This window comes from Rhinatrema bivittatum, chromosome 6 (genome assembly GCF_901001135.1).
Source record: "Rhinatrema bivittatum chromosome 6, aRhiBiv1.1, whole genome shotgun sequence".
Lineage (NCBI taxonomy): Eukaryota > Metazoa > Chordata > Amphibia > Gymnophiona > Rhinatrematidae > Rhinatrema > Rhinatrema bivittatum.
This window is the reverse complement of record NC_042620.1, coordinates 370,695,619-370,719,331: the sequence shown is the minus strand read 5'-3', so window position 1 is coordinate 370,719,331 and position 23,713 is coordinate 370,695,619. Positions and strand designations below refer to the sequence as shown.

General features: G+C 45.9%; 1 protein-coding gene and 1 long non-coding RNA gene across 2 annotated transcripts in view; both read right to left on the bottom strand.

Annotated features, from left to right (window-relative positions):
- LOC115094632 (phosphatidylinositol-binding clathrin assembly protein-like) overlaps window positions 1–23,713 on the bottom strand; it is an 818,237-nt gene that overhangs the window by 649,776 nt on the left and 144,748 nt on the right.
- LOC115094634 overlaps window positions 4,418–23,713 on the bottom strand; it is a 30,148-nt gene continuing 10,852 nt past the window's right edge. Inside the window, exons 2-3 of the long non-coding RNA XR_003857603.1 lie at window positions 12,961–14,452; window positions 4,418–4,922 (exon numbers count right to left, since the gene is read on the bottom strand). This is a non-coding gene — a long non-coding RNA (uncharacterized LOC115094634). The remainder of the gene's footprint in view (window positions 4,923–12,960; window positions 14,453–23,713) is intronic.

Genomic DNA, 23,713 nt, shown 5'->3' with positions numbered 1-23,713 from the left:
AAAAAATTTGTCGAAGGGAGACCCCTGAGGGGCAAATTTTCTTAGGAAATTAATTTCCAAATTCCTGTCAGGAACGTGGTTAGAGAGCTCCTTTCACCGCGTGGCAACTGCTGCGCGGAAAAAAGAAGACTGAAGGGAGACCCCTGCTGGCTGCAGGGTCAGTGCCTTGCTGGGCATGCCCAGTAGGGGCCAGTCAAAGTTCTGTTTAAACTTTGACAGAAGTTTTCCGTGGTGGGCTCCATCCTCGATGTCACCCATTTGTGAGGACAACCATCCTGCTTGTCTTGTGAGAACCGGTCTTGCACTTCTGGGTGAAGGTCAGAAAATTTAAGCCAGGCCCACCGTCTTGCTGAAATGGCAGCTGCAGACACTATGGTAGAGGTATCGAATGTGTCATAAGATGTTCAAATCTCATGTTTTCATGAGTGAGGTTTTGACCTTTTTGCCTTTTTCTGAGTTGACTCTACCATAACTGAGTGGTGGTTAAGCTGGGATTTTTGAAAACCTGGGGCTGACTGAACTAAGTAGTGTCAGCCTTCCTGTGAACTGGACCAATTGATCCAGGATTTTCCCAGTTCTTTTTGAGGAGATCAAGAAGTACTTGATGAATGGGAATAGAGGTGATTACCTTGGGGGCATCCAGAAATTGGAGTAACTCCATCATTTGGTGCCTGTCATCCTGTTCCGTCTGAAGTTGAAAATGAGCCAACTCAGACATTTCCTTCACAAAATTTATGAATGAGAGGTCCTCTGGAGGAGAACACTTTCTACTTTCAGTAGGAGAAGGTGGTGAAAGTAAGTCATCGGTGTCTGTTGAAGTATCATCGGGATCAGCAGACTGTCCTGTAGGACGAGAAGGGGGTTGGATACCTGAAAGCCCTGGGCGAGGCTCCGAAAAAAATCGAAGGAACGCCGGAGGCACCGATGATGGCATGGAAGGCATCGGTGCAGGCATCGATGGCGCCGATGGACAAATCGGTGGCGAGGGACGTATTGGCATCGATGGCTGAGGTAAACCTCCCGATGGAGGAATGTGGAACGGTGTTTCTCCTCCCGATGAAGCCGTCCTCGGGGAGGGAATCGGAACCATTGGAGACCCCGGATCCATCGGTGGATGGGCGGCCATCAGCGCCTCCATCCTGGACAGCAGCGGTGCCAGTACTGCTGGAATCGAGTCGATGACAAATTCCACAATCAGTGCTGGAGGAACCTGGAGCCACTGCATCGCCTTGTTGATGGCCTCCTGAACCAGCCTGTCCAGTTCTTCTCGGAGACCTGGAGCAAGCAGCCCCAGCTCCGGAATAGAAGAGGGAGGCAGAGGCACAGCCGGAGGGACCACCTTTACAGGCGGAATCGCAGCTCCCAAACCCCGATCGGGTGAGGCCTCGATGACCCAGTCGCAGGAATGGGTCGGTGCCTTTCCTGGACAGGGCTTCTTCGACGGTGGCTCAGACGGTGGCGAGGTCGATGAATTCGCTCCCTCGATGGTCCGAGTCTTGCAATGTCGATGACTATGACTCTCCCTGCGATCCCCTCTATCCTGAGGGGGAGTAGCGGGTATCGATGACCGTGAAGACGTCAATGGTGGTCGGTCACCGGTCGGTGCTGGCGCGAAGTAGACGGTGCCGGTTCCGATGACATCGATGCAATGGACGGAGTCGGGGTCTGAGCACGGAAGAGGCGTTCCCTCTTCTCCATTCTGGCTTTGCGACCTTTTGGTGTCATGAGGGCACATTTGGTGCAACTCAGGACATCATGCTCACGGCCTAAACACATTACACAGACTCCATGGGGGTCTGTGATAGACATGGTGCAAGTACAGTCAGGGCACCGATGGAACCCCGATCCCATGGCCATTGAAAAAAATCGAGCCGCGGTACAGTCGATGGCCAGTAGGCCGCAAGGGCCATACTCGACGGTAATCGACGAAAAAACGGTGAAAAACTTACTGGAGTACCAAGGCTTGAGAAAAGCTAGAGGAGGGGCCCCTGTGGGGCGAATTAATTTTAATTAAGTCCGTGAGGAAAATTCCTGTCAGGAATCTCTTCGGAGCTCCTAAACCGCGAGGCTACTGCTGCGCGGAAAAAAGAAGATTGAAGGGGGACCCCTGCTGGCTGCAGAGTTAGTGCCATGCTCGGCATGCCCAGTAGGGGCCAATCAAAGTTCTGGAAACTTTGACAGAAGTTTTCCGTGATTGGGCTCCATCCTGATGATGTCACCCATATGTGAGGACTACCATCCTGCTTGTCCTGTGAGAAAGATATTACCTTGGGGGGACTTACCAAATGAAGAACAGAGATCCTATATGATCGCAGTGCCTCCAACGATTCGGGAAAGCCGTGGGATATATTTTATTAAGTTTAGCAGGTATTAGGTACCAACTATATAAAAACTGTACACATTTTCTACTGTAAGTGAAGAAATAGAGCCTCTACCTATAGATAAGCAACAGAGATCCCAAGCTTCTTCATCCAAGTTAGTACCAAGATCATTTTCCTAAGATATAATATGCTTCAATTAGCTGCTATCAGGTTTTTATACATTTTTTACATAATCCGCTTATTTTACCATTACTAACACAATCCTTCAAAGAAAGATTTACCCTTGGATATGTCTGTGTGAATTTGCTTAGACTGCATGTAATGACAAATCTGCAAATAAGGATATACATCTCTATCTTCAGGATACATCAAAACTGATGAGGGAATTATTAATCCAAAAATGTTCTAGTGAATGCAAACCCAAAAGAATTCCATCTGCGAAATACATTTGACTGAAGACCAGGAAGGAAATCTTTAAAGGGATCTTATAGAAAACTTCTGTACCCCACAATATACCTTCTCCATCTATCCCATTCTTCAATGTAAACTGAGTATATGGAGAGAGAATCTCAGGCAAAAACCTAAATTTCTTGGGCAGCCAGAATTGCGTTTTAAAAGGAACATCACTTCTTATACCTTGTCCCATGTCTACCCAAGGCTTAGTATTCTTTTCCAAATGCCGATCCACTATGGCCCTAATCTGAGCCACCACAATATTTTTGGCACCCCAAGACCTCCCAAATTCTTTGGATAGTAGAGAACTTGTTGCACTATCCTTGGAGGCTTCTTTCTCCTTATAAATCTAAAGACTTGTTTTTGTAGTTTGTTTTTTGTTTTGTTTTAAGGTAAGCATCAAACAAAACGATTGGCAATGTGTAAAAAGATAAGAGTCTGAGGAGAACATTCATAGTAGCTACTCTTCTCAACCAAGAAAGATAACTATCCCATATGTCTAAATCCTGAAAAATGTTGGTAACTATCTTTGGATAATTCAAAAGAAATAAATCATCAAGTTTAGAACATATTTGTACTCCAAGATATCTCAGACTGAAGCGCCCACTTAAATGAGAAACTGTATTTCAATGTCAGCCAAAACCCGTCCCAGACAAACAATAATTCAGATTTATCCATATTGATTTTAAAACCAGATACTACCCCATCCCTCTCCATTTCCTTAATTAGGATAGCCAGGGAAGACACAATTGCTGTCAGTAAATAAAACATCATCTGCAAATAGTGATATTTTATAGTCAAAGCCCATAATCTTCTGCTGTTTCTGAATAGTCTCCGCAAAATATTCCATCAAGAGATCAAATAGCAACAGAGACATTGAGCATCCCTGACAGGTGCCCTACCCACTTTGAAATTATCTGAATAACCCCCATTAACTTTAATATATGCCTCTGGAGATTTATATAACTATGAATCCACTGAAATTGTTACTCAGCCCCATTTTCTTGAGAACCTTAATAAAAAATCCCAATTAACTCTGTCAAACGCTTTCTCTGCATCAACTGCTAGTAAAACAGAAGGAATATTTTTAAATCTAGCTCACCAAGTTCAATTTAAAAACTCTCCGAACATTATCAGCTACCATTCTTGCCCGGAATAAATCCCAATTGATTTTTATTATCTAATAAAGGAAGCAACATGCTCAAACTACTGACCAGGATTTTTGCCAACTTGAGATCAAGGTTCAACACGGATATTGTTCTATAACATAGGGAGGAAAAACATTGCGCTCGATCACTGTCTCGTACAACCCCCCAATAAAAACGCAACAAGCTGATGGCTTTAAAATAGGCCGCAGTTTAATAACCAACTAACCCTAGCCCGTACAACAAGTTTGACCATAAGCTAACCCCTCCCCCAAAGCCCCTCCCCCCACCCGTTGCCACCTTAATCCCCAATGGTGGAGCTGCTCCTTCCCCTCTTCCACCTGCTCCGCCTCGAACCAGCAAGAGCAAGTTCTACCGTGAACCTTAGCCCCATGGCTCTCCAGTCATCCCGTATAGCAGCCCCCCCAACCAAATGAGGCACTCCCCCCCCCCCTTTCCACCAACCAAATTGCCCCCACCCCCAACATACATGGGCTCAGGTTTTCCGCCACAAACCAACCTAGTCGGCTTGTTCCCCCACTGCGGCCTGTTACCATTTGCCAATCCTCTGCTACAAACATTCCAAGACCAATAGTGTCTCCCCAAAATCCCCTTTTCCATCCCCTCCTCTTCCCCTCTCTGTCTATTTCATATTTAAATCCCCGAGTTCCAATTGCTGCTTCCTTATTCCTCACCGAACTATAATGTCCTACCAACCCACCCGCACCTGTGCCCACCACATTTTAACACAGACGTCATTGCCGCCTGAATGCATAAGTAGAATGTTAGGTGTATTCCACAGTTCAGTTCATGCCTGTATAAAAGGCAAAAGATTGTCCCCAGTGCATGCCCCTCCTACTGGACCATGCTTGCAGCCATCCCCTATGTTCCAAATCAAAGTGCTCTCCATCAGGGCATTTCCAGGCATGTCTCTGGGCTCTGTGAATAAACGAATGGCCCACAAGTCAGGCACAAGCCGTCCCATGCTTTCTCTCCCACAGCTCTGAAACCAAAGACACACGCATTAGTGCAAAAACATTCTTTTTTTTTTTTTTTTTAAATATATCGCCCATTGTTGCTTCCCCTCCATCTTGCTCCTCCTCAATCATCCTTGTTACCCATCCTAATGTACGCCCTGAAAGTAGTGAACTTCCATCTTCCTATGCAGTGTATTCCACCATCCTGCCACCCAGCTTCAGCCGCTGACATCACCATTCCAAGCCAAAGGTAAAGCAAAATTGCTTACCTTGTAATAGGTGTTATCACAGGACAGCAGGATGTAGTCCTCACATATGGGTGACATCATCAGATGGAGCCCTGGTACGGAAAACTTCTGTCAAAAGTTTCTAGAAACTTTTGGCTGGCATTCTGAGCCTACTGAGCATGCCATGATATTCTCAGCCACAGGGGTCTCTCTTCAGTCTCGTTTGTAGCAGTATGCGTAAGCTAAAAAAATAAAATAATAAAACGTATCGGACCCAACTCCGCGGGATGACGGGTGGGTTCTGTGAGGACTACATCCTGCTGTCCTGGGATAACACCTATTACAAGGTAACCAATTTTGCTTTATCCCAGGACAAGCATGATGATAGTCCTCACATGGGTGATTAGCAAGCTACAGGCTGAGTCATTCTTAAATTATACCAACAGCATTCAACTTGTGCAACAAGCACAACTGGTGTACTGCTGAAAAAAAAATGAGGCAGCCTGAAAAATCACAGCAGGATGGATGTAGAAGGAGTTGGTGTTATACTGGAAATAAGTTCTTTAAGACACATTGTCCAAAGGCTGAATCTTGTCGTCCTTCTTTGTATAAACAATAATGAGCTGCAAAGGTGTGCAGGGAACTCCATGTTGCAGCTTTACATATGTCAAGAATGGGTACTGAACGATAGTGTGCTACTGATGCAGACATAGCCCTTACTGAATGTGCTTTTACTCACCCCTGGAGAGGAATTCTTGCTTTCTCATAACAGAATTCGATACAGTCTGCTAGCCAGTTGGAGAGAGTGTTTTCCTACTGTAACTCCTGATTTATTTTTGTCGAAAGAAACAAAGTTGGGTGGATTTCCTATGGACCGCTGTGCGATTCAGGTAAAAAGCTAGCTCACGTTTACAGTCTAAGGTGTGTAACACTCTCTCTCCCTAGTTAGAGTGAGGTCTTGGAAAGAAAGTAGACAAGACTGTTGACTGATTTATGTGAAAATCCGTTACCACCTTTGGTAGGAATTTGGGGTGAGTGCGAAGGGCTACTCTGTCATGCAGGAACCTTGTGTAGGGTGAGTATGTGACGAGAGCTTGTAACTCACTGACCCTCCTAGCCGATGTAATAGCTACTAAGAAAAATACTTTCCATGTAAGAAGTTTTTCATCACAGGAATGTAGAGGCTCAAACGGTGACCGCATGAGTCTCGTCAGTACTAAATTTAAGTCCCATTCAGTGGCCGGTGGTCGAATGGGAGGCTTAAGGTGAAGTAAGCCTCTCAAACAGACTTACAAGGGGTTGTGCTGTTATTGGCGCTTCCCCTATTCCCTTGTGGTATGCCGCTATGGCACTTAGGTGTACCCTTACAGAGGATGTCTGGAGACCAGAATCCGAAAGGTGGCATAGGTAATCTAGTAAAGAAGAAGTGGGGCAAGAGAAAAGGTCTATACTTTTTTGTGTGCACCACTTGGTAAATCTAGTCCACTTAAAGTGGTAAGATTTACGTGTGGAAGGCTTTTGTGAAGCTACGAGAACTTTAGAGACTTGTGTTGAAAGTTTAGGTGGTTGCAGAATTAAGCTTTCAAATTCCAAGCTGTCAGGTCAAGAGTTGTCAGGATGGGATGACACAACTTGCCCTGATTCTGAGTTACGAGAGTGGGCTCTGTGCCCAGGCGGATTGGTTGTGAGATTGAAAGGTCGAGTAGTATGGGAAACCATACTTGTCTAGGCCAGTACGGGGCTATGAGGATCATTGTTCCTCTGTCCTGTTGTAGCTTCACGAGAGTTTTGGCTATGAGCGTGATTGGAGAATACGCGTATAGAAGACCTGTGTTCCAGGGGCGAACAAAAGCATTCCTGGGGAATGCTTGTCGACATCCGTGGAGGGAGCAGAACCTTTCCACTTTGTGGTTCAGTTTGGACGCAAAGAGGTCTATGGTTGGGCGACCCCAGCGTTGAAAGATTTTGCTTGCTATACGTGGATCCAGCAACCATTCGTGGGGATTGAAATGTCGACTGAGATCGTCCACTAGGATGTTTTGTATGCCCGCTAGATAAGTTGCTCGGAGATGCATGGAGTGCTCTAGAGCCCAAGCCCAAATCTGCACTGCTTCCTGGCATAGCAGATAAGAACCTGTGCCTCCCTGTTTATGTACCACATTGCTACTGTGTTGTCCATTTGTATCAACACAGTTTTGTTGGGAGGCAGTCTTTGAAGGCATAAAGGGCATATCGCATCGCTCGAAGTTCTAAGAAGTTTATCTGACACTGCTTCTTGAGCGTAGTCCACGTCCTTTGTGTTTGAAGGTTAACGACGTGAGCTCCCTATCCCAGATTGGAGGCATCTGTGGTCAGGATGACTTGCGGATTTGCCTGTTGGAATGGGAGACCAGCTTTCAATGCTGTTTGATTTGTCCACCAGTGGAGCGATAGATGTAACTGGTGGGTGATTTGAACTGTGTACGACAGTGGTTGGAAAGCTTGTAGCCAGTGAGATTTCAAAGTCCATTGAGTTCTTCTCATGGCTAACTTTGCCATAGGTGTAACATGTACTGTCAAGAGCATGTGTCCTAGTAGCACCAGAATTAGATGGGCGGATGCGAACTGGTGGTGAATTATGAAGTTTGCCAAGCGTACAAGATTGTTGGCACGGTCGCTTGGAAGAGAAGCTTTCGCCACTGTGGTGTCTAGGTCTGCTCCGATAAATGTGAGGAGTTGAGACGGTTCGATGTGGGAATTTGGATAGTTGATGAGAAATCCCAGGGAGTGTAATAGTGTTATTGTGGTTTTTAAGGCAGAGAGAGCTCCCTGCCTGGATGGACTTCTGATTAGCCAATCGTCTAGGTATGGAAAAACATGAATACTGTTTTTTCTTAGATGTGCAGCAACCACTGCTAGACATTTTGTAAATACTCGAGGAGCAGAGGCTAGTCTGAATGGTAGGACTCGATACTGGTAATGATGTTTTCCCACAATGAATCGTAGATACTTGTGATGTTGTTTGGAAATTGGTATGTGTGAATAAGCGTCTTGAAGATCTAGAGAACAGAGCCAATCTCCCCGTTGAAGTAAAGGAAGGATGGTTCCCAGAAATACCATCCGGAATTTTTCTTTTTGCAGAAATTTGTTGAGATTGCGGAAGGCCGCCTGTTTTCTTTGGAATTAGGAAATAGCAGGAATAGAACCCCATGCCTTGTTGAAAGCGGGGCACTGGTTCGATAGCCCTGGCAATCAGCAAAGTAGAGAGTTCTACTTGTAGTTGAGGTGTGATGACCATGCTTGTCCAAAGTGGAATGGGTGGAGAATACGGGGGTATTGTTTTGAATTTTAGGCGATATCCCCGATTTAGTATGGCTAATAGCCATTGGTCTTTTGTGATAAGACTCCATTGGTGTTTGAAATAATGAAGTTGACCTCCTACTGGCAGGGAGGGCATAGGGTTGAGAGAAAGGCTTCTGTTCTCTTGGTTCGGTTCAAAAGCTCGCTGCTGGTCCAGTTTGTGGTGGTGGCTGGGTTTTTTGTTGTTTTGGCTGACATGGACATCCTCTTTGTGATGGACGGTACGGACGCGCTGAAGAAGCCGATGGGTAATAATTTCTAGGTCTGTAGAAGGGCCGTCTTGTGTCCCTTCGAGATGATTTTCTCAGGGAGGATGGCTGGTCTGCTGGCAGAGTGTCTCGTGATGGTCTTTTAACTGAGATACTGTAGCCTGAATCTTTTCACCAAAAAGATAGTCTCCAACACAAGGGAGATCTGCCAGCCGTTCCTGGACTTCTTGCCTGAGGTCCGAGGCCTTAAGCCAGGCCCTCCTTTTTGCATTTATTGCTGACGCTGATAAACGAGTTGATGTTTCAAAATCATAAGCTCCTCGCACCTCGTGTTTACCAGATTCCAATCCTTTTGCAACCAGTGTACTCAAAGCTAGTTGTTGTTGTTGAGGAAGGTCCTCAACAATACCCTGTACTTGTTTCTACAAGTTTCTTTGGTACTGTGTCATATAAAGCTGGTATGCCGCAATGCAAGATACCAGCATGGAGCTTGATAAACTTTTCTTCCTAAGGTATCCAAGGATCGTTGCTCCTTTCCTGGTTGAACAGAAGAATGAGGTTTCTGTTTTCGGGCTTTTTTCTGAGCAGATTCCACGACTACTGAATGAGGTGGTAGATGGGGCTTCTGGAAACCTGGTGCATGTTGTCCTAAGTAAGTGGCATCTGTTCTTTGATTCACCGCTTGTACTGAGTAGGGATGTTCCCACATTCTTTGTTGAAGTTCTAAAAGGACTTCATGTATTGGGATTGCCATTATTTCCTTTGGTGCATCCACGAATTGAAGGACTTCTAGGGCCTTATGTCTGGAATCCTCCTCCGTTATCAATTCAAAGGGAATTGTGTCTGCCATTTCTTTAATGAAATTTGTAAAGGACAAATCTTCAGGAGGGGATTTTCTCCTCTCCTCTGGTGGAGAGGGCTCAGATCGCAATTCCTCTGACTCCGTAGCAGTATCTACATCCTTCCAGGGACTATACGGAGGATGATAAGGCGAATCGGGATCCTCTGGCTGTATATGATGCTTTGTTTTAAAAGCAGATTTGGATGGAATCTGCTTTGGCTTCATTGGTAATGAGGGCATCGATGGAGAATTGATGGGAATCGATGCCTGGTGTCACCCGATGTACCTGGAGGGATTGGCATCGAGGGATCTTTGAGTGGCTTCGAGGGTTTTTCCGGTACTCTATGCCAGTGAAGGCCCGATGGCACTGGGACGGAATCCGAGTCCCTATCGTCTTCATCCGATGACCCAGGAATCGGGATGGCAGGAGTCACTGGTGGGTGCATCGGCATCGATGGAGTCTATGGTTGCATCGATGGAACCGGTGTCGTTGGTGCCGGAGAAAAGATTCCTATCAAGGCGTTGATTCTGTTCAGCAAAGGCTGAAATATCGACTGGTCCGATGTCGATGCCGGAGTCGGTGTCGGTACCGATGGTACTGTCAGAGGCTGGAAGTTTCGCAAAGCCTCGACGATGGCCTGTTGGACCATACTGTGTCCACTGTCACTGGGGAAGTTACGGCTGGCGCTATTGGCACTTCCACGACTAAGTGTGGTGGCACATTCTCTAACACCGAGCCCGGTGGAGAGCGCCGCGGTTCCTCGGGTACGGTCGGTCGAGTTGGCTCCAGTACCCAGACTCTCTTTGGCATCGGTTCGATGTCCTTCAAAGATGATTGTGTCTTTCCATCCGATGGTTCGATGGATCGATGTCGATGGCATCTTTTCTCCCGATGTTCCTTTGATGCCGAGGAAGACGCTATAGAGCAGTGGTTCTCAACCCTGTCCTAGGGACCCCACAGCCAGTCGGGTTTTCATGATATCCACAATGAATATGCATGAGAGAAAATTTGCATGTTATGGAGGCAGTGCATGCAAATTTTCTCTCATGCATATTCATTGTGGATATCATGAAAACCCAACTGGCTGCGGGGTCCCCAGGACAGGGTTGAGAACCACTGCTATAGAGGATACCGATGGCATCGGTGACAGTCATCGGTCCTTTTTTCTCCTCGATGTTTTGCCACAGAGGGAGGTGTCATTCTTGGAGATGATGTCGATGGGATTTTCTTAAATAATTCTTCCATCTTGTCCAAACGGGCACGCCTGCCCTTTGGTGTCATCTGGGCACAGGTTGTACAAGCCCGGACGTCGTGGCCTGATCCCAGGCACAGAACGCAGACAGTATGGGGGTCGGTAATCGACATAGTCCGGTTACAATCCGGACATTTTTTTAACCCGGCAGCCATGATGAAAAACTAGGCCGAATAACGGTCGATGACCGGTGGGAACCGTTAGTGAGGTGACCGGAATCGATCGAAAAACTATTCAAAAATGTACTCACCAAAACTATGTCGAAGGGAGAGCCGATGGCAATGAAAATGTGACTGAAAAAGTTTTCTTCCCTAAGGAAAAAAGTGAGGGAAAATTTCCCATAGCTCCTAATCTGCTTTGCTTAAAGTAAGGCGGGAAAAAAAAAAAAAAGAGACTGAAGGGAGACTCCTGTGGCTGAGAATATCATGGCATGATGGGCATGTTCAGTAGGCTCAGAGTGCCAGCCAAAAGTTTCTAGAAACTTTTGACAGAGGTTTTCCGTACCAGGGCTCCATCTGATGATGACACCCATATGTGAGGACTACCATCCTGTTTGTCCTGGGATAATGCGGACTCTACCTCTGAGTATCCCTGCCATCTGAATGGACTACCCTATTGAAGATCAGCACAAACTGCTAACTGCCCCGAGACTGATCGAACAATGGCCACTGAATAACCCAATTGTATCCAAGACACTAAAACCCACCAAATACCCCTCTGACACCTGACCCCGGTCCACCCCCGATGTGAGAAATAACCCGTAACGCTGCTCCGCCTTTTAAATATGCCCTCCACATAGTAGGGACTCTTGAGCTTTGAATCTATGCCCCCTCGTCTTCCACCTTTACTTCAGAAAAATCACAGCTGTCCTTCCTGCTCCTGTAACAGCGTTAACCTTACAGGAAGAAAGCAATGATCAACATCTGTATGGCGCCCTGTGACACTCCCCAATTCGTTTATTTATTTTTGAAAACACCCTGCTTCCTGGCTATTCTAAAACCATGACCTCCCATCTCTAAACATCAAAAACTTTACCAACACCCCTGCTCCCCTGACCCTTCCCTTCTCCCCCATGTATCCGCGCACTGAAGCATTTGTCTTACCTCAATGCACCCCTTTGCCTGCCCTGATCTAAAAGACGTACTCCTGCCCCTTATCCCACCCTGACCCCCCCGTGCCCCCTCGGCTGAGCTCTTACCTCTGTAACTCAATCTGCAATCAGTCCTATATATATATATATATAATTTTTTATTTTTTTTTTGTAAACTTGACATTAGCCTGTGTGCACTGGTGTGCACCCTTACATACAGTGCAATCATGTCTGAACTGGCACTCAGGAAATAAGCAGGTAGCTCGGATGAATCTCCAACGTACATCGGTATGTGCTTGTAACCTTTTTTTTTTTTTTTTTTGTAATACTCACGTGACTGCTGCTTCCCGGCCTTTTTGTCCCCGCATATTGTCGTCTGCCCCCCCAATACCTCCCTCTGAACAACCCGTCCCACGAATATAAAGTGACGTAGCCACGGATGCAAAGGAGACGTTGGAACCTGAACACTGATGTCGTATTTCATAGCCCACTGTGCTAACCTCTAGGCTATTCCTTCACTCCTCGATTTGCCTACCTTCGCCTCTTGCCAGTCATCTGAGTGAGCCATAGGTTGATGTCCGGCTACCCCAAGACAGAATTCTATTGCCCACCTTCCTTTCCCTTAACTTTACATCATAGTAGAGCCAAGCCCAACCTTCACTATCCTTAAATGTCCCTAGGGTACTGTCACCATAAGCTAATGGTGCACCTTATTGTCCCGGTGTGTAAAGCCCTACTAAGCTATCCGGCATAGGAAAGACCTCATCCAGTTAAGGATATTCTTGTGCTCCTTGCTCACAGTCTCTCTGTCACCCTTCTTGTTGCCCCTCCCTGCGTCGTCTCTTATTTCCACTCCGCCCTTCCACTACTGAAAGGTTCCGGAGTCTACGCCATGATATGCCTGGTACCCCCTCCTATGACCCATTCAGTGATGCGCTGGGTGACCCCTGTCCTGGTTCGGCCCCGGTCCGCAAGTACACGCCTCTTTGCCTATCACTGGCATCCTTGGAAGGCTCCGGCGAAGAACTGTTAACAGTAGAGGAACATGAAGAACCGCTGCCTCTTTTGCTTCCTTTTTTTTTTTTATGACCCTCCCTCGCTTTACCTCCTTCAGCACTGGATATCGTGCTCCTTCCTGCTGCTCTGCCTCCGACTGCCTGCAAATATCACGCTGCTTGTCCTGTCCAGCGTATACCAGCTGTATCTCCCTCCGTGCTTCGTTCCTCGATGCCCCTGGATACTTCTGTTCCTTTGTTCCTGCAAAGACAAAAGACTGGCCGAAGTACCCATCCCCACACTCCCCGTGGTATAACCCTTCCTTCGGACCCTAACCTTGGTTAGCCTTCTCGCATGTCATCAGGGAATTCGCCGACGGCTCTGTCCTCAGCCGCCTCTTCCCTTGACTGGCAGTGGCCAGGTCTCCTCCCCCGCCCTTCCTGTCGACTGGCCAATCCCCCGAACCTTGCTCACCCGCACAAGGCACATTAAGGGGACCCGTGCCCCGTACCTTGGCTCCAACCCTCACATCTCATTACATCTTCCACTAGTCCCCCTGCCACTCACCATATATGCCTTGCCATCCGCCTGGCCTGCTGGATCTTGATCTCTGCTCCCTCGCCGTCCGAGCCATGTGGGCCCCCACTGTTTCTCCATTCTGCTTGTCCTTGCTCTAGGCTCGCATGTCCTCCTTTTGGCCTCCCGTTTGCTCTCTGCTTCCGCTGCTCCTTAACGACCCTGCTTGCCATCTCACCTGCCTATACCTACACCCGCGTCCTTAACTGCTACACGAGGCCCACGGCCGCATCGCTGCTGACTAAACTCTCTCAACCGGTGCCTTGAGGGTCAGACATGGCCCGAGAGGTCCGTGCAGTCTCCGCCTGACACTCTACAGCCTCTCCACATGCTCTCCTGGTATTCTGGGGCACCTTACTCTGACCCTGTCACGTGGAGGGCCGGTCCGGCGGGGGGGGAGCAACCTCTCTACCCCCACCGGCTCTAAGACCTAACTGCCTCCGTCCCCTGCCGCTGAGCCGCATATACCCACACCAGCTGCATGTGGGCTGGCTGGTCACACTGCTGTGGCGGGGCTTACCCTTGCTTACACCGTTCTCCTGAATCTCACTGCGACTGCGCCATGACTTTTTTTTTTTTTTTTGTGTTGCCGCTCCGCCGGTCGGCGCAGGCCTGCCACCTGTCTCCCCGCTTCACCTCCTCGCCCGGATAAATACTTTAAGTTTATCTCTGACAGAAACTAGCACACTCCCTTCCCACACGCTGCTCTCCAACATTGGCAACTGCCTCTGACCACGTCACCTGACTCTTGTCCAACCAGGAGAGGTGATTTCAGAACTCTCCTGTAACCGCTCGCTCTTTCCCCCTCCCTTTTTGTTCCTATCCTCCTTTCCCGCCTTGCACTTTCATGCCCTTCCCCTGATCTCTTAATCCCTGACTCTGCTCTCACACGCTTTCCCCATGTTATATTCTTGGCGCTGGATAAACCAGTGCTACTCACCTTTAACAGCCACATAAAGTTCCATCTTTCCCAGGTTTAGCCAGAATAGTGATTCCCACCATATTAGTACCAGGTGAGAACTGTCCTAATAAAAAATGTAACATTTTTTTGCAAGGGCCTCACTAGGACAGATTCACATATTTTGTAGAATCTAGATGTGTACGCATCAATTCCAGAAGCCTTTCCATTTTTTAAACTTTTAATAGCCTGAGATATTTCAAGACAGGAGACCCCTTTATTCAAAAGCTATCAATGATCGTTCTCCATACTAGGAAATGCCACAGAAGCTAAATACCAATCAATCACTGACAATTGTATAGACTCATCGGTTTGATACATCTCCCCATAGAACTGTGTAAATCTATCTTGAATTAGAGGTAATGTAAAATGAGAAATTAATACTTATCTGATATTTCCTTTTCTTTAGGATAGACAGATGAATTCAGAACCAGTGGGTTATGCACCTCTACCAGCAGATGGAGATGAAGCAAAGCTGACATCACAGTATATATACTCCTGCAGTGACAACAGCCTGCCAGTATTCTCTTCAAAAGCCAACTGTGGACAGACTAGCAAAAACTTGATTAATAACAGATAACCATTTCAGTACTCAGCCAACAGGAAACACTGAGCTCAGACAAAGAATGTATCAACACTAGTCTAAGAACTGGACTAACACTTACCAGTAATCCCTGGAACACGTAGCCATGCAGGACCACAACAGTACAATTATTCAGCAGCCAAGGGCAGGAAGCTGAATTAATCTGTCTGTCCTAAAGAAAAGGGAATTATCAAAGTAAGTAGTAATTTCTCATTTCTTAATGTCCAGACAGATGCTAGGGTACATCTCACTGGTTTTAAATTCTATTCCCGAATACGGTGAGTAGTTGCCCGCAGTCCTGTCAAAACTGCACTTGCAAAGACTGCATCCTACCAGGCCTGAACATCCAGACGATACCTGGAAAAGGTGTGTAAGGAGGACCACTTTGCAGCTTGCCAAACGTCAATGGGAGACAATCTAACTTCCGCCTATGACACTGCCTGAGCCATAGTGGAATGAGCCCTAACCTGACTACATAATGGCTTTTCAGCATCCACATATGTAGCCACAACTATCTTCTTAATCCAGCGAGTTATTGCAGCCCACAAAGCCGGCTCACCGTGTTTACCTCCACTGTGGAGGTCAAACAGGCGATTCGTCTTCCAGAAAGGTTTAGAAACCTCCAGATACCTCACATGTCTCTTGACATCCAAGGGCCACAACAGGCAATATTCCTTCGCATCTCTTTCCCTATCCAGAGACAGCAGGGAAATGGATTGATTCAAGTGAAAATCCGAGACCACTTTTGGCAAAAAGGAAGGAAAAGTAAGTATGCAGCTGTGTCACCCCTGGAGTCACTCGAAGGAATGGATCCCGGCAAGACAAGGCCTGCAGTTTGCATACTCTAAACATAGAACAAATTACAAGAAACACCATTTTCTACGTCAGCAACCACAAGGAAAGGTCATACAATGATCAAAACATAGGACCCGCTAAGAAATCCAACACTAGATTAAGACTCCACAAGGGCACCAATAGCTGCAAGGGAGGACGAAGATGTCTCACTCCTTTCAAGAAACGGGCCACACCTGGATGAGCTGACAATGGTCCACCATTCACCTGACCCCTGGAACAGGCAAGAGCACCTACCTGTACCTTCAAGGAATTAAGGACCAACCCTATATTCAATCCATCCTGCAAAAATTCCAAAACGAGAGGGATCTTAACTGAACGAGAAAGCACCCCTCGAGGATCATACCAAGCCTCAAACAGTCACCAAACCCATACATAGGCTAAGGAAGTGGAGAACTTTCTTGCTCATAGCAAAGCGGCAATCACCGCAGCAGAATATCCATGCTTCAGCAAATGAGCCCTCTCAAGGACCATACCGTAAGACAAAATCGAGTGAAGAACAGGTACCTCCTGCATCAGAACCCTATGCGCCGGAAATCAGAGGGGGGAGTTTACCAGGAGCCTCCGCAGATCCGCATACCATGGTCTCCTGGGCCAATCTGATGCCACCAAAAGCATGAGCCATGGGAGAAAGGCATACAGTAACTTGTCCTCTGGCCATTCCTGCACAACATAGAAACATAGAAATGACGGCAGAAGAAGACCAAACGGTCCATCCAGTCTGCCCAGCAAGTTTCGCCCTTTTTTTTTTCCTCATACTTATGTTACTCCTGGCTCTTAGTAACCTTTTGGTTCTATTTCCCTTCCACCCCCACCATTAATGAGAGAGCAGTGTTGGAACTGCATCTATTTATTTATTTATTTTAAAGATTTTATATACCGACAACCGTTTGCACATCGTATCGGTTTACAGATAACTTAGAACAATAAATATCAATTAGGCATGGCCTTTACAAAGAACAAAAAACAAAAGGAGTACAACAAGAAACCTAAGAACTTGGGAGTAGCATAAATTGGGGGAGGAGAATACAACAAAGTAAAAAGAGGGAGGCTATGTACAAAGGTACAGAAAATACGTTCGTTGAAATTGCTGAGTTTTTCGGGGGAAAAACAGGAGAATTTGAAAGGCCTAAGAAGGGTACTGCTTAGAATTAAAGGAGTTGTCATTAGGAATAGTTTATCTACGAAAAACTAGACATTTGGAGAGATTGTAAAGTTTCTGGAGTGCTTTTCGTTTTTTCAAACACGACATAATGCGATGAGATTTTTATCAGTAGGTCACAGAAGGAGTAGGGTTAGCGTGGGAGGATATAGAGGGGAAGGCTTTTAGGAAGAGCCACGTTTTAAGTTTTTTTTTTTATTTGGGTGTGGAAGTTTCAGTGTGTAGGTCAGGGGGCATAGAGTTCCAAAGTGTGGCGCCAGCAAGCGTGAAGGCTCTGTTTGTTGTAGAGATGAAAGTGAAATATCTAGCCCAATTAGTTAGGGGTAGCAACCGCTGCAATAAGCAAGCCACACCCATGCCCACCTGCCCATCCAGACTAAATAATTCAGTCCTTATTGGTTGTTGTCTGTATATAGATCCACTTTTCTTCATTCCCCCTGCCATTGAAGCAGAGAGTTATGCTGGATATGCATTGAAAGTGAGGAATCAGACTTTCTCCCCTGCCGTTGAAGCAGAGCGCTATGCTGGATATGCTTGAAGTATCAATCTTTCTCCCCTGCCATTGAAGCAGAGAGCTATCAGGCTTATTTGGTTTGGGGTAGTAGCCGCCATAACAAGCAACCTACTCCCTGCTTCTTTGTGAATGCAAATCCTTTTTCCACATTTCCTCGTGCTGTTGAAGCTTAGAGCAATGTTGGAGTCATGTTAACCGTGTGTATGTTTATTGAATATATATTGAATAGCCACAGCAGCATTCAAACACTGCACGGAGCAGCAGTAGCCACAGAGGCATTCAAACACTGCACGGAGCGGCAGTAGCCACAGAGGCATTCACGGAGCGGGATGCCAGTGGCCAGTAGTTGGTGTTCCACCTTCACGGAGCGGAAGGATGGAGGGCTGCTATTTCCAAAAAAAATAAATAAATAAAACAAAACAAAAAAATAAAAACAGGGGTGGGTAAGAGTATGGGGCAAGGGGGTGGCCTGCTTGTTACAGCGGCTGCTACCCCTAATTGAACTGGATGTCACTTGGATGCAGATACAGAGCTGCTCTCTAAAATGGGTGGAGGGGAATTAGGGCTGGAGGGTACTGGAAGCCAATAGTAACAGGTGGGAGAGAGAAAAAGGGAAAAAATAGTAACAGGTGGGAGAGAGAAAAAGGGAAAAAATAGTAACAAGTGGGAGAGAGAAAAAGGGGAAAAAATGGATAATTTGCGTAGCTTGCTGGGCAGACTTGATGGGCCGTTTGGTCTTCTTCTGCCGTCATTTCTATGTTTCTATGAATAAGAGTATTATCTCCAGGTAGTAGCCGTCATTCCCGCGAGCCACCCACTCTTCATTCACGTCCTCTAGACTTTATGGATCCACAGTGTTTATCCCACGCCCCTTTGAAGTCCTTCACAGTTCTGGTCTTCACCACTTCCTCCAGAAGGGCATTCCAGGCATCCACCACCCTCTCCGTGAAGAAATACTTCCTGACATTGGTTCTGAGTCTTCCTCCCTGGAGCTTCGAATCGTGACCCCTGGTTCTGCTGATTTTTTTCCAACGGAAAAGGTTTGTCATTGTCTTTGGATCATTAAAACCTTTCAAGTATCTGAAAGTCTGTATCATATCACCTCTGATCCTCCTTTCCTCCAGGGTGTACATATTTAGATTCTTCAATCTCTCCTCATAATTCATTCGATGAAGACCCTTCACCTTTTTGGTCGCCCTTCTCTGGACCGCCTCCATCTTGTCTCTCTCTCTTTCGAGATACGGTCTCCAGAACTGAACACAGTACTCCAGGAGAAGCTTCACCAAGGACCTGTAACAAGGGGATAATCACTTCCCTTTTCTTACTCGATATTCCTCTTTCTATGCAGCCCAGCATTCTTCTGGCTTTAGCTATCGCCTTGTCACACAGTGTCTAATGATCTGAAGTCGGCGAAACAATCACACCAAGGTCCCTCTCCTGCTCCGTGCTCATCAGCCTTTCTCCCCCCATCGAATAGAGTTCATTTGGATTTCCACTCCGAATATGCATGATTCTGCACTTCTTGGCATTGAATCTCAGCTGCCATATCTTCGACCACTCTTCCAGCTTCCTTAAATCCCGTCTCATTCTCTCCACTCCTTCCGGCGTGTCCACTCTGTTGCAGATCTTAGTGTCATCCGCAAAAAGACAAATCTTACCTTCTATCCCGTCCGCAATGTCACTCACAAAGATATTGAACAGGACCGGTCCCAACACCGATCCTTGCGGTACACTGCTTAAAACCGCTCTCTCTTCAGAGAGAATTCCATTTACCATCACACATTGTCTTCTGTCCGTCAACCAGTTTGCAATCCAGGCCACCACCTCGGAACTCACTCCTAAGCTTCTCATTTTATTCACCAGTCTCCTGTGCGGGACTGTATCAAAAGCTTTGCTGAAATCCAAGTAGATGAGTGCTCTTCCTTGATCCAATTCCTTGGTTACCCAGTTAAAAAATTCTATCAGATTTGTCTGACAGGATCTTCCCCTGGTGAATCCATGCTGCCTCTGATCCAGCAATTCTCCCGACTGTAGATAGTTCACTATTCTCTCTTTCAACAGCGATTGCATTACTTTTCCCTCCACCGAGATGAGGCTAACCGGTCTGTAATTACCAGCCTCTTCTCTGTTTCCACTCTTGTGAAGCGGGATCACCACCGCTCTTCTCCAGTCACTCGGCACCACTCTCACTTCTAGGGATCTATTGAACAGGTCACACAGTGGACCCGCCAGCACATCTCTGAGCTCCCTCAGTATCCAGGGATGAACCTCATCAGGCCCCATGGCTTTGTCTACTTTCAGTTTCCTCAGCTCTTCCCATACATTCGCTACTGTAAATGGCTATTGCATGGAGCGGCAGTAGCCACAAAGGCATTCACGGAGCGGGATGCCAGTGGCCAGTAGTTATTGTTCCACCTTCACGAAGCGGAAGGATGGAGGGCTGCTATTTCCAAAAAAAATAAATAAATAAAACAAAACAAAAAAATAAAACAGGGGTGGGTAAGAGTATGGGGCAAGGGTGTGGCCTGCTTGTTACAGCAGTTGCTACCCCTAATTGAGCTGGATGTCACTTGGATGCAGATACGGCGCTGCTCTCTAAATTGGTGGTGGGTTGGAGGGGAATTGGGGCTGGAGGGTACTGGAAGCCAATAGTAACAGGTGGGAGAGAGAAAAAGGGAAATAAAAATGGATAAAGTGCGTAGCTTGCTGGGCAGACTGGATGGGCCGTTTGGTCTTCTTCTGCCGTCATTTCTATGTTTCTATGTATCTACTCCATTCCCCTCTAGTTTATTAACTAGCAATGGTCCTTCTCCAGGGCCTTCTTAGTGAACACAGAACTGAAGTATTTGTTTAATATTTCTGCCTTTTCTTCATCTCTCTCCACACATTGATCCTTTTCACCTTTCAATTTCACTACACCACTGAACTTTTCTCCTTTCACTGATGTATTGAAAATGTTTTGTCACCCTCTCTCTACCTCTTTGCAATCCTTTCTTTCGCTTGACTTTTTGCTGTCTTGATTACTTTGTCTCCTTCAGATCTACTAGATATTCTTCTTTGTGCTCCTCCCTTTGGGATCCTTTATATTTCTTGAATGCTGTTCTTTTAGCCTTTATTTTGTCAGCCACCTCCTTGGAGAACCAGATAGGTTTCATTTTTCTTTTGCTTTTCTTTACTTTTCTAACATATAGATTAGTTGCCCTGGTAATTGCTCCTTTTAGTTTGGTCCACTGTTGTTCCACATCTCTCTCATTCTCCCAGCCTACTAGTTCTTCCTCCAGGTACTTCCCCATTTCATCAAAGTCTGTGTTTTTGAACTGCAAAACTCGGGTTTGTGTGCTTCTTTTCCATATCCTTTTTGTGATATTAAACCATACCGTTTGATGATCACTGGTGCTGAGATGGGTGCCCACCTGCACATCAGAGCTATTATCTCCATTAGTGAGCACTAAATAGAGTATAGCTCCCTCTCTTGTGGGTTCCATTACCATTTGTTTGAACAAAGCTCCTTGCAGAGCATCCACTATTTCTCTACTATTGTTAGATTCTGCAGTCTATTTCCGGCAAATTAAAGTCTCCAACAATCACCACTTCTCCCTTCTTTCCCATCTTTTGGATGTCTTCAACCAGATCTCTGTCAAGCTCTTCCTTTTGGTTTGGAGGCCTGTAAACCACTCCAATAAAAATGGATGTTCCATCTTTTTTTAGGTTGGCCCATAGTGCTTCTTCGTTGCCCCATCTTCCTTGCAGCTCAGATGCTTGGATATTGTTTCTGATATAAAGAGCCACTCCTCCCCCTTTCCTATCCTCTCTGTCCTTCCTTAACAAGTTATAGCCTAGTATTGCTATATCCCAATCGTGAGATTCCGTGAACCACGGCTCCGTGACAGCAACAATGTCCAAGTCTGCCTCCACCATTAGGACTTGCAGATCTGGGATTTTATTGCCTAAACTACAAGCATTTGTGCTCATAGCTTTCCTTGTTCAGGTTACTGCTGTTCCTGGACTCCTTTTGTGACTTTACTTGAGTTTTGCTATCCACTATTCCCTTTCCCTTTGCATTTGTGCAAGGGGAAAGATTAATGCCTTTGATGACAGATTCATCCAGCACAATGAGCTTTTTCCTTTGGTTACTGATCTGGAATTCCTGTATGCATTGGGTTTCTTCTCTCTTTTCAGATAACACTTCAATCTTTTTCTCAAGAGCTTCTTCAGTATTTAATACAGAGAAGGCTTTTTGTACTTGTTGCACTTGATACAGTGTGTGTCTCTGCATCAGAGGTTCAATTCTACCAGAGCTCTCTGTAAACTTGTTTATTGAGTTCCTTAATGTCCTGTGTGAAAGGGGGGGAGGGAGACTTGTGGGTGGCACAGCTGTCAAGAATGGGCACCTGTGGGTCACAGGTCTTATCCTGCCTGAGCCCACTGTAAATCTCTTTATCCTTGACTTTTGGTTTTTCTGTGGTAATGGGGAATTAATTCCCGAATATTGTAAAAAGGATGAAGCTAATTGAGCTTTAACTACAGCCAGCTCCTTTTTCAAGGAAGTGAACTGTGAACAAATGGGGCAAGCCCTAAGTTTCCAGATGAATAAAGGCTCCACAATAGTTACATTGGATAGTCCTCAATGTGGTAATTTGATGGTTAACACCTAAGGAAATATCAATTTTCTATTTTATCCTGTTGTCAATTTATTTATTTATTAGTGTTTTTTTATACCGCCATTCACGGTAGGCATCACATCATGCCGGTTACATTTAACAAGGCGTGAAAAATGAGAACATACAATAAAACTTTAACAAGTGCGGAGCTAAAATGTTGCAGTTACAAATAAAACAGGGATGTACACAACTGAGAGCAGAAAAAGAAAAAGGCGATAGGATTTAACAGAAAGAGCAATTATCTACAATGTTATGGAATTATGTATTTAGGTAGACTATATCAGAAAAGCAAACCTAGGTGTGGGTAGGAGGGATTTAAACAGTTAACCCTTGGTCACGGATGTTCTCAGGACTCTGTATCTGCAATTGAGTTAATAAGACCCTCCCCTGATTGGGCTTACTAAGTTTAAATAAGTTAAACCTTACTTAGCTGGACACTAGAATATTTAGTGCTCCTGGCTCCACACTGTACACTGGCCACAATGGCTCTCCTGCTTCTCAAGTTTACCTCCCCCAAGTTCTGAGACAGCCACACCCAATCTAGATAGACAGATCACTTTCTACAAGTTTGTTTGTGCTTTTTTGTTAATTCTTTTTACACCAGCTCTTTATTCCCCAATATTAATATTTAAACAGATTATTAGTGCCAGCTAACTCCAAATGAGAAATAGATTTTATCAGATTAAAAGCTAGAGGATTTATTTTTTTGTTTTAAATCTTAACTCTATAGCAGAGCAACCAAACAGCAAATTAATTTACTAGAATAATATCTGACTATAATGAAATGAAACACAGACAGGAATTATACACAGAAGCCTTCTACAATTCTTATAAGTAATAAGCAGGAATACTTAGCCTCAATGAGAATTCAGCTCCACACTGTGCACTGGCCACAAGAACATGGATGCCCAATGACTTTGGATCTCACCTGCAACCAAAGAATCGAGAAGCCTTCATATTGCGAGAAGTCGCAACAGGTCCAGAAATGGAAGGCTCCAGCAATCCACTATCAGCTGAAAAGCCTCATCTGACAATACCCATTCTCCTGGGTCCAGACACTGCCTGCTGAGAAAATCTTCTGGAAAGCCAATGTAAGAGCAATGTCCGAGGCTAATATCTCCTGAAGATGCACTTCTGCCCCTTCCATAAGTTGGTTCATTTCCTGCGACACTTGCTGGCTCTTGGTTCCTCCCTGCCAATTAATGTAAACCACTGTCGTTGTATTGTCTGACATTATCCGGACCGCTCAACCCTGCAACCTGTCACCGAACTATAAGCATGTCATCCGGACAGCCCGGGCTCCATCCAATTGATGTTCCAGAGAGACTCTTTTGCACTCCAGCGGCCCTTGAGCTGTCAGTTCCTGACAGTGAGCTCCCCAACCCTGGAGGATCACATCTGTCATGAGTATTAGCCGGTCCGGTGATTTTAGGGAAACCCCCTTGCTTAGATGATCCACTTGTAACCACCACTGTAGTTGAGAGTAGACCTCCATCCGCAAGTGAAGCTGAACTGAATACTCCTGAGACCGTGGGCTCCAAAGAGACAGCAGGGAG